Here is a 14,085-nt window from a genome sequence, read left to right as displayed (position 1 = left end):
TCTCCATTAGAACTCGCATGTAATTTCAATGAATTCTAATAAAACCTTTTATGTAAAATTCCAATATTGCAATTGAAACAATTTCTAAAATATAGTTGAATAACTTTTGAACATTGGTATAACCTAGCACAAAACTCATTTAATCTTAACAATTTTTAACGAAAATAATGGCCCGGTCTAGTTAAAATAATTTTTTAAGCTCTATGACAACTAACTGAATACTACTGTCTTAATCAAAGCCAGTTTAAATAGGAGGTTTCGACAGACATGGCTTTATCACTGACATCTTTCTGTCAGCCTTTGTGCTTTATATGTCTAAATTTTTTTTTTACTTAATGGATTTTTAAATCATTTTTTCCGAAACTGACTGCAAATTGATTGTAGCAAATCGATAAATCTTCCCGGTAATAACCACCAAATATTCATAAAAGTTTTATTTTAAATCTGATTGTCCAATTTCTGTTTTCAAAATTCTCTTAAATTCCTTATCTCTCTTTTGAATTTTGTAAAATATTTCGAATATAAAAATATTATAATTTTTCGGAATTTATAACACCTGTAGAATTGTATACAATCAAAATGGAAATTTATTCTTTTTCCAGTATTTTTTTTTTCTCCATATTTTAATATTAATAACAATAAAAAAAATTTAAAACGTGCACTGGAAATGACTGGATATTTCAGCTAATAGCTAAAATTACAGCTGCCCTAGTAAAATTTCAATTGTAAATTGACACACACACACACATAAATATGAAGTTTGTTTTTTGTATTATGATTTATAACGGGGAAAATAAAAATAAAAAACAAAACATTTATAAAAATCAGCTGACAGAAAACAACAATTTATTTCGGAAATTTTTTCTCTACATCTGTATGGTTGTATGTATGTATGTATACAATAAAGGAATAAATTTTTAATACCTAGAAAATAATAAAACAAGGCGATGGGAAATATTGGAATTCTATAGGAAGAGAATGATTTAAAAACCAGTTGAATTCAGAAAATTATTTTCAGTTTTCGGTGTTCACTTGTTCGGATCGTTTTGAAAAAAAAAAGGAAAAACAAAAAACAAATCGATGTATTGAACGGAGTCGGAAAATAAGATAAAAAAAGAAAAAGACAAAAAACAAAATAAAAAACTTAAAGAAAATTTTTCTTTTTTTCCCTTCTTTTCTTTTCTAAACGCAGTGCAAAGAAAAATGTAGAAATAAGTTGGAAAATTTTTATAAAATTAAATGTAATTGCTGTTATATCACTCGTTTTCTTTCGTGTTTCAGTGTTCATCTTCAATAAAATGATTTAAGAAAATTAAAAACCTAAAAAAAAAAAATAAAAAAAAAATTAAAAGAGAAAATAAAGAAAAATTTAATGAAAATTACTTCTTTCTTGGAAAATTAAAAATATACAAAAAAAAAGTGAAAAAAAAATACAAAAAATAAAGGAAATTTTCAGATTTAAATAAAAAGAAATGAACTTTTACCGTTATTATTATTGTTTTTAATTTATTGAAGAAGATTGTGAAGAAGACAAAAGAAAAATATAAGGAATAAAAAATAAAACACTCTCAGGATACAAAAGGAAAAATCCTTAATTTGAGTGCAATTTTATAAAAAGGTAAAATAATTTTTTTTTTATCTTATATAAGACGATATAAAAACAAATAAATTTTGGTCAAACCAATGATTTGTAAAGTAGCAGTTTTCCCTTTAAGTTAACAAGTGAAAACTCTGCCCTTAAATCCCATATTTAAATTACTTTTATTTCTACCGCAAGATTTTAAATGATTGCATACATTTAGGGTAAGCTAAAAAAAAAAGGAATTTAAAGAAGCGTTAACATAATGATGAATTCAGGGGGTTAATTACGTCAGTCATGATAAATAATTGTATTTTTTAGTGGTATAGAATTTAACGTTAGCTTTCTGCATTTATAAAAATTCGAAAAGGTTGAAGTTTTGAAAATATAAGGTGTTGAAAATTTTAATTTTACAAATTTCGAAAGTAGATAACTTGAAAGGAGTTGGAGGTGGAAAAAAATCTTCTTCTAACGAAATAGACTATTTGTTGATATCTAAAAGCTGTTAAAATTGCAGACTGCTACCGCTTATAGTCTAGAAGAAAAATGTAATAAAAATTAAAACAAAAAATGGATTTTAGGTAACGGTTAATATTAACGGCCATTTTTTTCGGATTTTTGGTAGAAGAAGTTCGCCTTTACTTTTCTGAATTTATTGAATTTATAAAATATTTGTGGTCAAACTTCAATATATAGTCAAAAAATGGTATTGATACAATAAATAGTCAAAATTAAATGACTTTGGAGAGCTATAACTATTAAAGAATAGGAGATAAGTAAAAAAGATCTTTTATGGAAATAAGTTTCTATTATAGATTAAAATAAATATAGGTGTAAAAGGTTTTTTAACAGATACACGGGCAAACAGGCGGACAGAGTAAAATTAATAAGGACGGACAGACTTTTCCTTAATCTTAAAATAATTAACAATTAAATAAATTAAAAATCTAAAAATTTTACTTAAATTTTTATTTCTTTAACCTGTTGAATTTTTTTACATTTAATAACATCTATTTTATATTTTATTAGAAATTTGAATTTAATTGAAATTTGAATAGTTTGTGGACAATAATAAGTAATCAGTACCAAATTATTTCTCTATTTCTTTTAAATTTCTCTTGTAATAGACGTGAAATTATGTCCATATTAAAAATAATATATATATGTACCAGTTCTAGTTTGTACGTCTTTTATTAGCGTACAAACTAGAACTGGTACAATTATATATTTTTTGCATTGTATATTTTGACTTTAATAAAGCGGCAGCAATGTTAGTACCAATGTGGTTCTGTTGTGTTATAAATATACACATATATTCTTCACACACATAACCTACAAGCTATGAAAATATCAGCTAGTTACATATTATGTAAAATTTAATATTTCTAGTGATATTGAACAACTTTAAAGAGTTTTAAATTTTTCATCCTTTACATATGTTTGTATAATTTGAATTATATATTATTCGTTTTATTTATTTTATAGTATTTTTAAATTTTCAGGAAATCTTCACAAAATCCTTTATAAAATTCGAGTATGTAGTCACTTGCATGAGTATTTCAGTTAAAAAAAATTCCCGTAGTTCAGTCGTACACTAACTTGATGCACTTGTGAATTTTGAAAAAAATCTTCTAACATTTTTAAAATCATAAAATTTAAGGCAAAAGTTAGAATATTTTTTATGTATGTTGTTTTGCTTGAACAAGGTATTTGAAATTTTATAAATTCTTCATTCAATTTTTTATATATTTTTTTATTTATATTTATTTTAATTTTTCATTTCATTACTGTGCCTTATACTTAGTGTAATAAAAATGGTATTTATTCTATATAATTACACAGAAAAGAGGATAAGGAAATAAAAATGGTTGAAAAATATTTTAAGGGTTTATTTTTCTCTCCTCTTCTTAATCAAATTAAAAAATCTTTATGAGATTCGATAAGTAGAAAAAGTTTTCATTTTATACGAATTCTTTTTTAGTTAAATAATAATATATTTATGTAAACAAAAAAATAAAAGTCGCAGCAGCAGAAAATAATTTTATTTTTTAATTCCATGTTTTATTTATATAAGAAAATACGAATCTATAGGCTATATAACTACTTCCCAATGAAAAATATTGTGGCATTCAGTCCCATTCAAATAATTTATATACATCATACAAAGTATCTTCGAAATCTTCGAGTTGAAGAAATAGTTTTCAATTTATAATTTTATTTCTTATTCTACTACATTTCATCTGTGAAACACAAAATTTAAAAATTCTCTTTTAATTTTACCTGTAATTGCAAATATAATAATTTAATATATTAATTTAAGTAATATATTATGTACATATATTAATATTATTCTTGCAAAGTAGTACTTTTCCTTTTAATATGTGAAAAAATTGCTTTTAAAAACAATCTATTACATTATTTAAATTATTTTCGTTCATATATCGAAATTTTTCAAATTATTGCATATTTTTGGGATAAGACAAAGCAAAAAATTTAAAGAGGCATTACCATAATGGTTGAATTCGACGGTTAATTGTATTAATTGAAATAAATCATTTTATTTTTTAATGGCATGGCAATTACTATTCTTGAAGGAGCTTCTGATTTCGGAAATATTAAACAACCGGAATTTCTAATTTTAAAATTTCAAAATGCGATAAATTGAGAAGAGATGGAGGAGAAAAAAAAAATTTCTTCTAACAAAATAAAATATTTATTAGTATTTAAAAGTTACCAGAATTTTAAATTGCTACAACTAGATTTCTAAAAGAACAACGATATAAAATATTTAAAAAAAGAAATAGTAATAAAAAAAAAGTTTTTGTCATCTCCGTTTTCAACTATCCTAAACTGCGGTAAATGAAGCCAGTTATTGTTTTTCTGAATTTACAGAATAAAAGGACGCTTGTCGTTGTGTTATAATATAAGGTCGAAAATTGGCAATTTTCACTGTAATTGTAGTTAAAATCAATTCATTATTAACTATTACTGTGTTTGTAATCTCGCTAGATTTTATGAACATTTATAGATAAAGTACAGAAAGTCAACTGACTACTACAGAAAAAAACAAAAACAACGAAAAAAAGTAATTTATTCTCATAATGTAATTGAAAATTCCTTTCAATAAAAGAGTAATTTTTATAAAAGTTTTTGAGTACATTAAAGTAACACAACCAACATAATAAACTGAGGTTAACTACTGTGCCGTATATTAGTCATCCTTTTTATCAATAAAGCAAAAAAAACAACATATTGATACTTAATTCTATGAGGAAGAAATAAAATAGAGAGACTAAAAAAGTTTTTTTTTTTCTATTCCAAAGTGTATTTGTAATGGGAATTTTAGGTTTTATAAGTTTTAATGTACGATTTTGCCACTATAAATTGATTGACTACAAATACATTTGCGAATCTTTTAATATATAGGCATAAAAATGGCCATATATACCATACATTTGTACATATGTAGAAAAACCATTAAAAAGCCAAGAACACACGAATAATATGCGTATATTATGTAGAATATGTAAAATATTGGAAGACAAAAATTAGTAGAAATTATGATTAATCTGTCCGACTTTTGTAGGTACTTCATAATTTTAAATTTGCTTGTAATTCTAGACGAACTGAATTTCGAAAAAAAAATTTTTACGCACAATAATGGAACCTCTGATAGTTTTAATTATGAGAAGAAAATACCTCTTCACAGAATTTCTCAGCTTTATGTCAGGTTTACGGAAAGTTTGTATTATTAATATGTTAACACAATTAATATTTTGTTGATTTGAAAGTTTCAAGTTTTAGTTAAATAAAATGAAAAATACCAAAAAAATTGTTCAATAGAAGTTTTTACAAAATTCATTCTTTAAGGAATTTTTGTTTAAGTTATGGGCCATTTAAAATTTTATATTTTTAAAAATTTGAATTGCAATTTAATATTTTAATAATTGTCAAAATATTTGTCCAAAATAATGTTCTTCCCATATCGTATATAACCTCGAAAAGAGAAATATTTATTAGCTTTTGGTTCAAAAGGATATTGTTATATTCGTTTACTTATATATCTATTATATATATAGAGGTGTACAAAATTTTTAATGGTATTTGATCACGAACCTTTATTTCTTCCATTGTGAATTTCTTTAATTTCCTTCATTGTTATATAAATTGGAATTGATCCGTGAATTTTCTTCTTTTTTTTACCTTTTTTTTCTAATCATATTGTTATTAATGCTTTTTTTGATCATATAACATATACGAGTATATATATATGTTGGTATGTACATAGAAAAATCGAATATTAGTGTCTTTTTTAATTGACCAAAAATTTATTTGTATACAATGGGTGGATGCGTAAAAAAATTTATATGTACATATGCCTGTGTAGACTGAAATTCTAAGAATTATTTTAAAATAAAATCAATTCCCAACTATAAATGTGCGTGGGCAGATGTATATACATATACATATTCATATTTGTAAACATTAGAATCAAATTTCTGAAATCGAAAGTATTAAAAATCGTTCTTAAGGCAAAGTGCAAAAATTTTATTGATTTCTTTCTTATTGTTAAATTTCTTGTATTCTAAAAAATTTACAAAAAAAAAACTAATTTTAAGAATTTTAGAGTTTTGCGTATTTCAAGACTTTTCACTAAGCAAGATTCTTTTTGCACAAAACCTAGAAGAGAACGAAGAATTGAAGAATTATTTTATTAAGTACAGTTCGTTTTCAATAAGACTGTAAGTGCTTAAATAAATAAAGCAAAAATCGAATAATTTTGAATAATCTTTGAAACTTATTCAAGTTTTTTGAATGAAAAGCGAATCTTTATCGTTTCCATATCATATTTCAAGTTGCATAAGAGAAGAGAAATGGTCAAAAACAAATTTGCAAAATTGGAAATTTTTTTATTACTCACTTTTGCTAATCATACAGCAATTAACAGTTTTTTATGTTTTAGTTGGTTTTTTACATTTTTCTTTTATATTATTACATTTTATTGACTTCCATTTGACAGCTTAATTAAAATTCAATAAATTAGAGTATGTATGTATGCATAACGATATATTTTCGAAAATATTGAATCAAGAATAATTTATAGGTTTTTTAATAAACCTATATGTATATATTTGTATGAATATAGGTATTACGATTTGAATTGAATTTTAAATGTAAATTAAAATATGAAATGAGAAATAAATGTTTTTAGAAAATTTTGCATATCGTAAAATTTTGTAAATTATTAAGTTGATTGTCGAATATTTTCAATAAGGTATTAAAAACATCATTTGTAAAATAAAGATACTTAAAAAGTAATTTGACTAAAAATGTTAGTGAACTACATTTTATTTAAAAGCCGATAACTATTAAATACAAATAAAGATTTCGATCGAATTCTTGTTCAAATAAATTTCATTTAAGAATATTATACTTTTTACACGATTAGAATATTTTATACGATTAGGTATATAGGAATTTGATCTATATCTATTAAATTATGCTATCATAATTTAAATTAAAATTATGATTTTATTTCATATATATACATGTATGTATATGTAAATTGGGAAGCATAATTGGATTGAGAACCCATGTCTACCACGTAGCGTTATAAAGTGTTATTATAACCACAATCATGTTGTCTTCATGAAAAGCATTAAATATACTTGCACATATAGGACATCTTATTATTATATGTCCACTATCGCAATTGCCATCAAGACGCCATTTCCATTTTGAAATTCTTTTTTGTTTGTAAAGTGAATTTTAAAAAGTGCATGTTCATAATTATCATAAATGGACTTTTATTAATTTTTGCTTTAATTTTTGGCACATTTCAAAAAAAAAATAGAAAAAAATGTTCTTATTACTTTCATTTTATCTGTTCGTCAATTTATACCTGCTTACGAAATTTCTTTTCTTATATTAAAATTGGTTTGAAAATTATATAAACATACATATAGAAATATTATACTTCTTCTTTCATAAAAAAAAAACTATAAATAAATGTTACACTGTCGAATTTTTTATTAGTAACCTTTCTTCTATACGACAAAGAGAACTCTCGGCTTAGTTTGAAATTTTACTGTAGATGTAGGCTCGTCCTCCTCTTCTTCATTAATTGCCGTCATTGTATAAATGCCAATTTTCATCTTCAAATCAATTAAATATAAAATTCAAGTTATATGTATATTCGTGTACAATGGGAAATTTGTCAAAAATTATTAAACCTATATGATAATCAGAGAATATTGCAGAATATTGCTTTCATTATCAAGAGTCAAAATTATATAATATTAAAACTCTAGAAATTATTAAAGGGATATGTGCAATTTTAGTATTTATGGTTGCAATAGATTAATTTTTTCATCGAAAATTTTTATAAAACATAAATAGGAAATGTGCTTATTGAATTGATAATTTTAATTTAACTTGATAATTAAATATTTATATATGGTGATTTTTTGTATTATTTGAACATCAATTATCCAATTTCAAGTTGGATTTATACTATAAATATTATTAATTTAAATAAAAATTCATGATAAGCATTTAAAGTTTTAATTTTTCTCTTTTATTCTTTTTATACTGTTGCTTATACCTTATATATATATATATATATATATATATATATATGTATATATACATATATTAAGGAAAATTCAACATATCCTTGAAACTTTCTTATACTTGTACACATAACTTTTCAGGATAATTTTTAATTTTATTTTCGTTTTTGTTTTTTATTATTAAAAGCAATCTATATAAGAAATGAATTTTAAATGTGGTGAAATTCATACTGTGTTTTAATATTTAATAAACGGTAGGGGATGGTTTTCATTCAAGTTGCTAACATTGAAATTCGATTAACTTTAACATGAGCAACATCTTTTAAATATGTTTGTGAATATTTAAATACTGTATATATATATACATACGTATATAAAATATTTTGGTATTTCAAAAAGTAATCATGGCAATTTTGGTGTTCTTTGATTAGTTTTTTTTTTTTACTCCCCCTCACTAATTATATTAAATAAAATTTTCATGTTTCGTATATTAAATGTAAAAGATTTTATATTTTTTTGTTCTTATGTAGCATTATTTCAGTACAAAACTTCATCAATTATAAAAAAGAAAATATTTAAAAAAACAACTTTTTCATTCTTTCTCTTTATTATAAAATGGGTGTTAAATAAAATTGTATAAGTATCATATTCATGGCTTAATTATTTTTCTTATTAATATTTTGCTAATGAAATATTGATTGCTATACTATATTGTTTTTCAGAATGGAATGTAGAAAATTATGCTCTTTTTTTGGGGGGGGGGGGGGGGGTTCTGTAATTTGGGATTTATTAAAAATTTCTAATTTATTTTAAAGACCAAAGACTATGGTTACCAAAGAAAATAAAATATTTTTTTCAGAAGATATAAAATTATTAAATTACACAACATTCACGTCTAGAAAATTACTTTAGAATGTAATTTAAATTAAAATTGGGATATATAAGTTACAATAATTAGTTTTTACTTTGAAAGTATTTACATAATACAAGTAAGTAGTTTCTAGTTTTTTATTTTCTTTGAGAACTGATTTCAGAGCTTATGCTCAAAAGCACATTTATTTTCATATAAATTACAAGTTTAATTTAGTTAACAAGTTAGAAACAATACTTACCACTTATTTTATTCATTTCCAGCTAATTGTAGATAATTTTTTAAAAAATGAGCTTCATCAAATTAGAAAATGTTTCGTTAGAATCAAAATTTTTTGCTCCTATGTTGTGCAAATTATAATTGAATAAATTAAAAATATTTTTTCAAAATTCTGCTAAGTAGGTATGTACATCGAAAATTTTCAATTCATATATAAAATTCTATTTAATGAATATTATCCTATAGCGGAATATAAATTTCTTATAGACAATTAAAACCAACTGAAAAATTTTACCTATTTTATTTTAATCTAAAATACATTTTGAATTTTTAAATTATTTCAAAAATAATTATGTTGATAATTGTTTTTATTGTCAACAAAACTAGTCGTCAAGGGAAATGTAATGTTCTGTCAACCATTGATACAAAAAATTGCCGTGTAAACACAGGTATTTAATGGAAAATTTCATTTTAAAATGTCACAAAATAAAGTTTGGAGAATGTCAATTGACATAGTCTTATCATGTTCAGAAGAAATATTTCTTTTTTGAAATAAAAATTGATCGTATCTAATATATAAAATATATTATGACAAATGTTCCTTGATTATTTTTAATGTTTGTAGATATTTCAAAATAATATTAGTATTGTGTGGGATGTAGATATTACATATAATAGAGATGCAAATATTACAATATAATTTACATTTAACAGTATTTCTTGTTGTCATGAATGCTATAAAATATTTCAAAACTTTTTTTTTCATAAATTTAATATCTAAATTGTTCTTAAGTGGATTACTTTCAAATATCCTCATATTTTTTTTTATTTATAATAGATTTGTAATATTTTATTGTTTCCGCTTTTATTTATCCGAATTGTAAATATAAATTTCATTTTTTTTCTTCATTTTATAATATTTTCACAACAGAAAAAAATATTTACAATATTTATTTAAAATTTTTTCAAAATGTAAAACGCAAAAACAAAATTATCAAATTTTTCTTCTTCATTTTTATTCGTTTCCGATAGATGTCGATTTAAAATAAATTTTTGTTTTCCGAAATTTTTTTTTTTTTTGTTTTTCTGTAGGAATTATTTTGATCCATTATACAATTTCGTTACGCATTTTCAAATTCAGTTTACGAATTTGACAGCTACGTACCTAACCTATAACTTTTATTTATAATTTTCGAAAAACACGTGTATTAAAAATGTTTAAAATGTTGAAAAAGTTTTTTTTTGTGTGAAATACAAGGTGCCAGTTCAATACAAATGTTTGGTTGCAATAAAGGATCGAAAGGAGTTAGAAAATAATTTGTTGATCTGCTTTAGTGGTAAGGAATACTTTGGTATTTTTAGGAGATATTTTGGTCTTTTCGTTAAATATTAATAAATTCAATATTTTTAATTAAATTAACATATGCAGGTTATAGCGGGCATGTTTGGTAATTTATTTTCTTATATCAATATTATTGGTATTACTTTTCCTACATTGGCATTTTTTGAAATTGAAGTTGTGGAAGAATCGCAACGTAGATGTAAATTAAAAAGCTTTGTATAAGTTCAATAATTAATATAAAATGGAAATACAAACGGAACTTTCATGCTTATATGTATGTATAACGGATCTACTTATATAAACCTTACTATTTTTAAAATATTTTGAAAATATCCAAATTATAAGACGGGGCAATATATTTCATTTACAAAATTTCATTTAAAAAATCTTTACCCAAACACATTGAATCATAAGGAAGTCTTTTATGTAAAACTTATACTTTCACATAAAAAACAGGGTACACTTCAAATTTTAAAACACTTTCGAATACATACTTAATATTTTTCAAAAAAAATTTGAATTTATTTTTGAAAACATTTTTACAAATATCCTGTAGTTATGCTCTATTGAAAATGATTATTAATAATACAAAATATATTTCGATTATTCAGTTTATATTTTTTATCTTTTAATATATTTTAAGGACAAAATTGCTCTTAAACTGGTAAAAATATTTTAGAAATCGAATGAAAAGCGTGAAATGAATGTGACAATAAATGTGAAATTTTTTGTTTTTTTTTTGTACTATTACCATTATTAGATTTTATTTTAAGACAAAAGATGATTTCATGTAAAATATGTTTGTATTTGGAAGATATGTAATATGTTTAATATTTATTCATATTTGTAGAAAGATATTGAATTACAATGAGAAATTCATAATGTATAAATATGCATACAAGGTTTTTGAGATAACTAGTTATGTATTCTAAATATTGGATGGTTTATGATAAAAACATAATTAAAGTATGTACCTAAATAATATTTGCATCTAATGCTGACTTGTGGATGTAAATTTAAAAAGCAAGAATCGGTTGATTTTATATATTCGCTATCACTCGGTTACATGCAAGTGATTTATGTTTCCGTCTTCTATTTTTCAAAAGAAAATAATTTTATTTGAGATGTCATTATTTTCTCGAAAAAATTAAATACATTACTTGCAGGCCATACAATACAATATCGATAAAATACCACATTAAGTACTTGAAATTAAGCTAAATTTCATATTTGTGTGTAAGTGATATTACATAGGACTTGTTGAAACTGAAATTTTTTTCTAAAGAAACATTAAACGGAGAGAAAATAATATTGTTGTATTTGGATAAAATAGTTATTGAGTTTAATTTATTTTCTATCTTAACTTTATGCAAATAAAAAATCAAACATGAGACAAAGAATTTTCCTCGGACATAGAGACAAAGAATTTTAAATAAACGATGAAATAGGTATATGTTATTCAGTTTTTAGAACAAAATTTTTTTAGTGACTCAACAATACCGAAAAAAATTAATATTGATTATTACAATATGATAGCCATTCTTTGCATAATTTATTCTGAAAGAAAATCTTTAATAAGATGAATTACTTTTTTTTTCTTATAAAATTAATTTCGTTATTCCTATTGTTCTAAATAATTTGATTTGCTTGTCAAAACAGCAAAGCAAAACAAGCGTAAAGTTGTAACAATGAAAAACTTAAAAAACAAAGAAAAATTTGAAAATTTATTTTAAAATTTTTTATTTAGAATAAAAGATGAAATCTCTTAAATCTTATACACAAATATTTTATTTATTTTTTTATATACAATAAAATGATGGAAGAATACATATTTGTAAAATTAAATTTAATTTGATTTTAAGAAGAGGAAAAGCCCATAAAGATAATCTTCTTCCGTTCAAAAGTAAAAAAGAAAAAACAATAATTCCAAAAGTCTTTAATGGTCATCCACACAAAAAAAAAAATTCTTATACATGTACAATATAAAAATATTTTCATATTTTTTTTGTCAACAAGATTCCCATGAGACTTTAAATCAAAAGAAACTAAACGAGACATAAAATTCAAACTAACAAGGAATAAAATTTATAGGTACTTCTTTTCTGTGTTCTGGTTTTTCGAAAGTCTTAATTATTTCCAGGTATTCTTATATACATTTATATAAATTCTAAACCAAAAAACCAGTACAAAGTAAAAATATATTTCAAAGGACTATAAAAAAACCAATTTTCAGTAAATCAAGAAGACAACCGTAACATGAAATGGATAATTGCAAATTTTACTTTATCTTGCATTTCTCCCGGGAAAATTTTTAATAAATGAGAATACGATCTTAATAGTAAGTGCATTATTATGTACAATGTCAGTGATATGTAAGACTTCCATGTAAGCAGTAAAGTGATGGCAATTGAACGTAATTTCAATACTGTCCAGCTATTAAATTTAATAATACATATATTTATTTGACGTATAAACCTACCAAGAAAATTGCAATAAAATTGCAAAATTATAAAATTTTCGTAAAAATTATATAATTACAAAATTATATACCTATTAGACTAATTAGGATTGCGCACAGTTGTCTGGACACTGTAGAATACAGTGCAATCCTTTATATGTAAATTATTCCAAAGTTTAAGAGAATTTCCTAAAATTGAAAATAGAGTAAAATCATAGAAAAATAAAAATGAAATTCAGTTCAGTTAGAAAATTTATTCTTATGAGCTGTCCTTATTCTCCAAACTAAATTAATGGTATTGTGTGTTTTCTTTTAATAAATTTTTGGTATAGTGATGCGAATAACATGAGACCGTCTGTATAATCCTAAAAATTATACAAAGCTTATATCATATTTTATGACTATGTTTTATCATCATTAGATGGACCAGGTTTCTTGTATTTTAGAAATTTTTTCTTCTTTTTCTCTTGTTTGGTTTTTTGAAATCAAAAAGTAACCAAAAATTGTCAACCAATGAAAAAACTCTTCTCCAATTAAATTTCATTTTTATCTCTTTCAAAAAAAAAAAAAAATCAACATTTTTCTTATATTTCATAAACCATTAAATATGGTTTTAAAAATATAAGAAAATAAATTATAGCAGCAACAGTACATGAATTACTAAAGTAAGCAAGTAACAAAAAAGAAAATACAAAGAAAAAAATGTAAGACAAAACTTAAAAGCTATATAAAAAATGAAAAACCAAAGGACATTAACATTCAGTTTAGGTTTCCTTTGAAAAAGGACATAATAATACTTGCTTCTTCTTATTCTGCTTTTTTCTTTATCCTTTTTAATACTTTTATATATAATATTTAGCATATATATCGTAAGGATTTACTTATATATACATATTGTGTTTAATATATCAAATTTACAGACCAGCAATGAAAAAGAATTCTGAAAGCTCCTTTTGTTGAAGAACAAACAGCACAAAATAAGAAAAATAAAAACCTTTTATCGATGTTAAGAATTTGAATTTTTTTATTATTCTTACTATTCAA

General features: G+C 23.0%; 2 protein-coding genes across 6 annotated transcripts in view; one reads left to right on the top strand and one right to left on the bottom strand.

Annotated features, from left to right (window-relative positions):
• The window catches only part of LOC129606699 (tyrosine-protein kinase Shark), a 29,088-nt gene extending 19,804 nt beyond the window's left edge, over positions 1-9,284 (bottom strand). The window contains exon 1 of the mRNA XM_055517166.1: positions 9,264-9,284. The gene's annotated coding sequence lies outside the window, so the exon portion shown is untranslated. The remainder of the gene's footprint in view (positions 1-9,263) is intronic.
• LOC129606700 (uncharacterized) overlaps positions 1,033-14,085 on the top strand; it is a 105,681-nt gene continuing 92,628 nt past the window's right edge. For all 5 annotated transcript variants that reach the window (XM_055517171.1, XM_055517169.1, XM_055517173.1 and 2 more), the window contains exon 1: positions 1,033-1,618. The gene's annotated coding sequence lies outside the window, so the exon portion shown is untranslated. The remainder of the gene's footprint in view (positions 1,619-14,085) is intronic.

Source organism: Condylostylus longicornis, unplaced genomic scaffold (assembly GCF_029603195.1).
Source record: "Condylostylus longicornis isolate FDR11 unplaced genomic scaffold, ASM2960319v2 ptg000020l, whole genome shotgun sequence".
Taxonomy (NCBI): domain Eukaryota; kingdom Metazoa; phylum Arthropoda; class Insecta; order Diptera; family Dolichopodidae; genus Condylostylus; species Condylostylus longicornis.
Note: the sequence above shows the minus strand (reverse complement) of the source record. Positions and strands in the feature narration are given on the sequence as shown.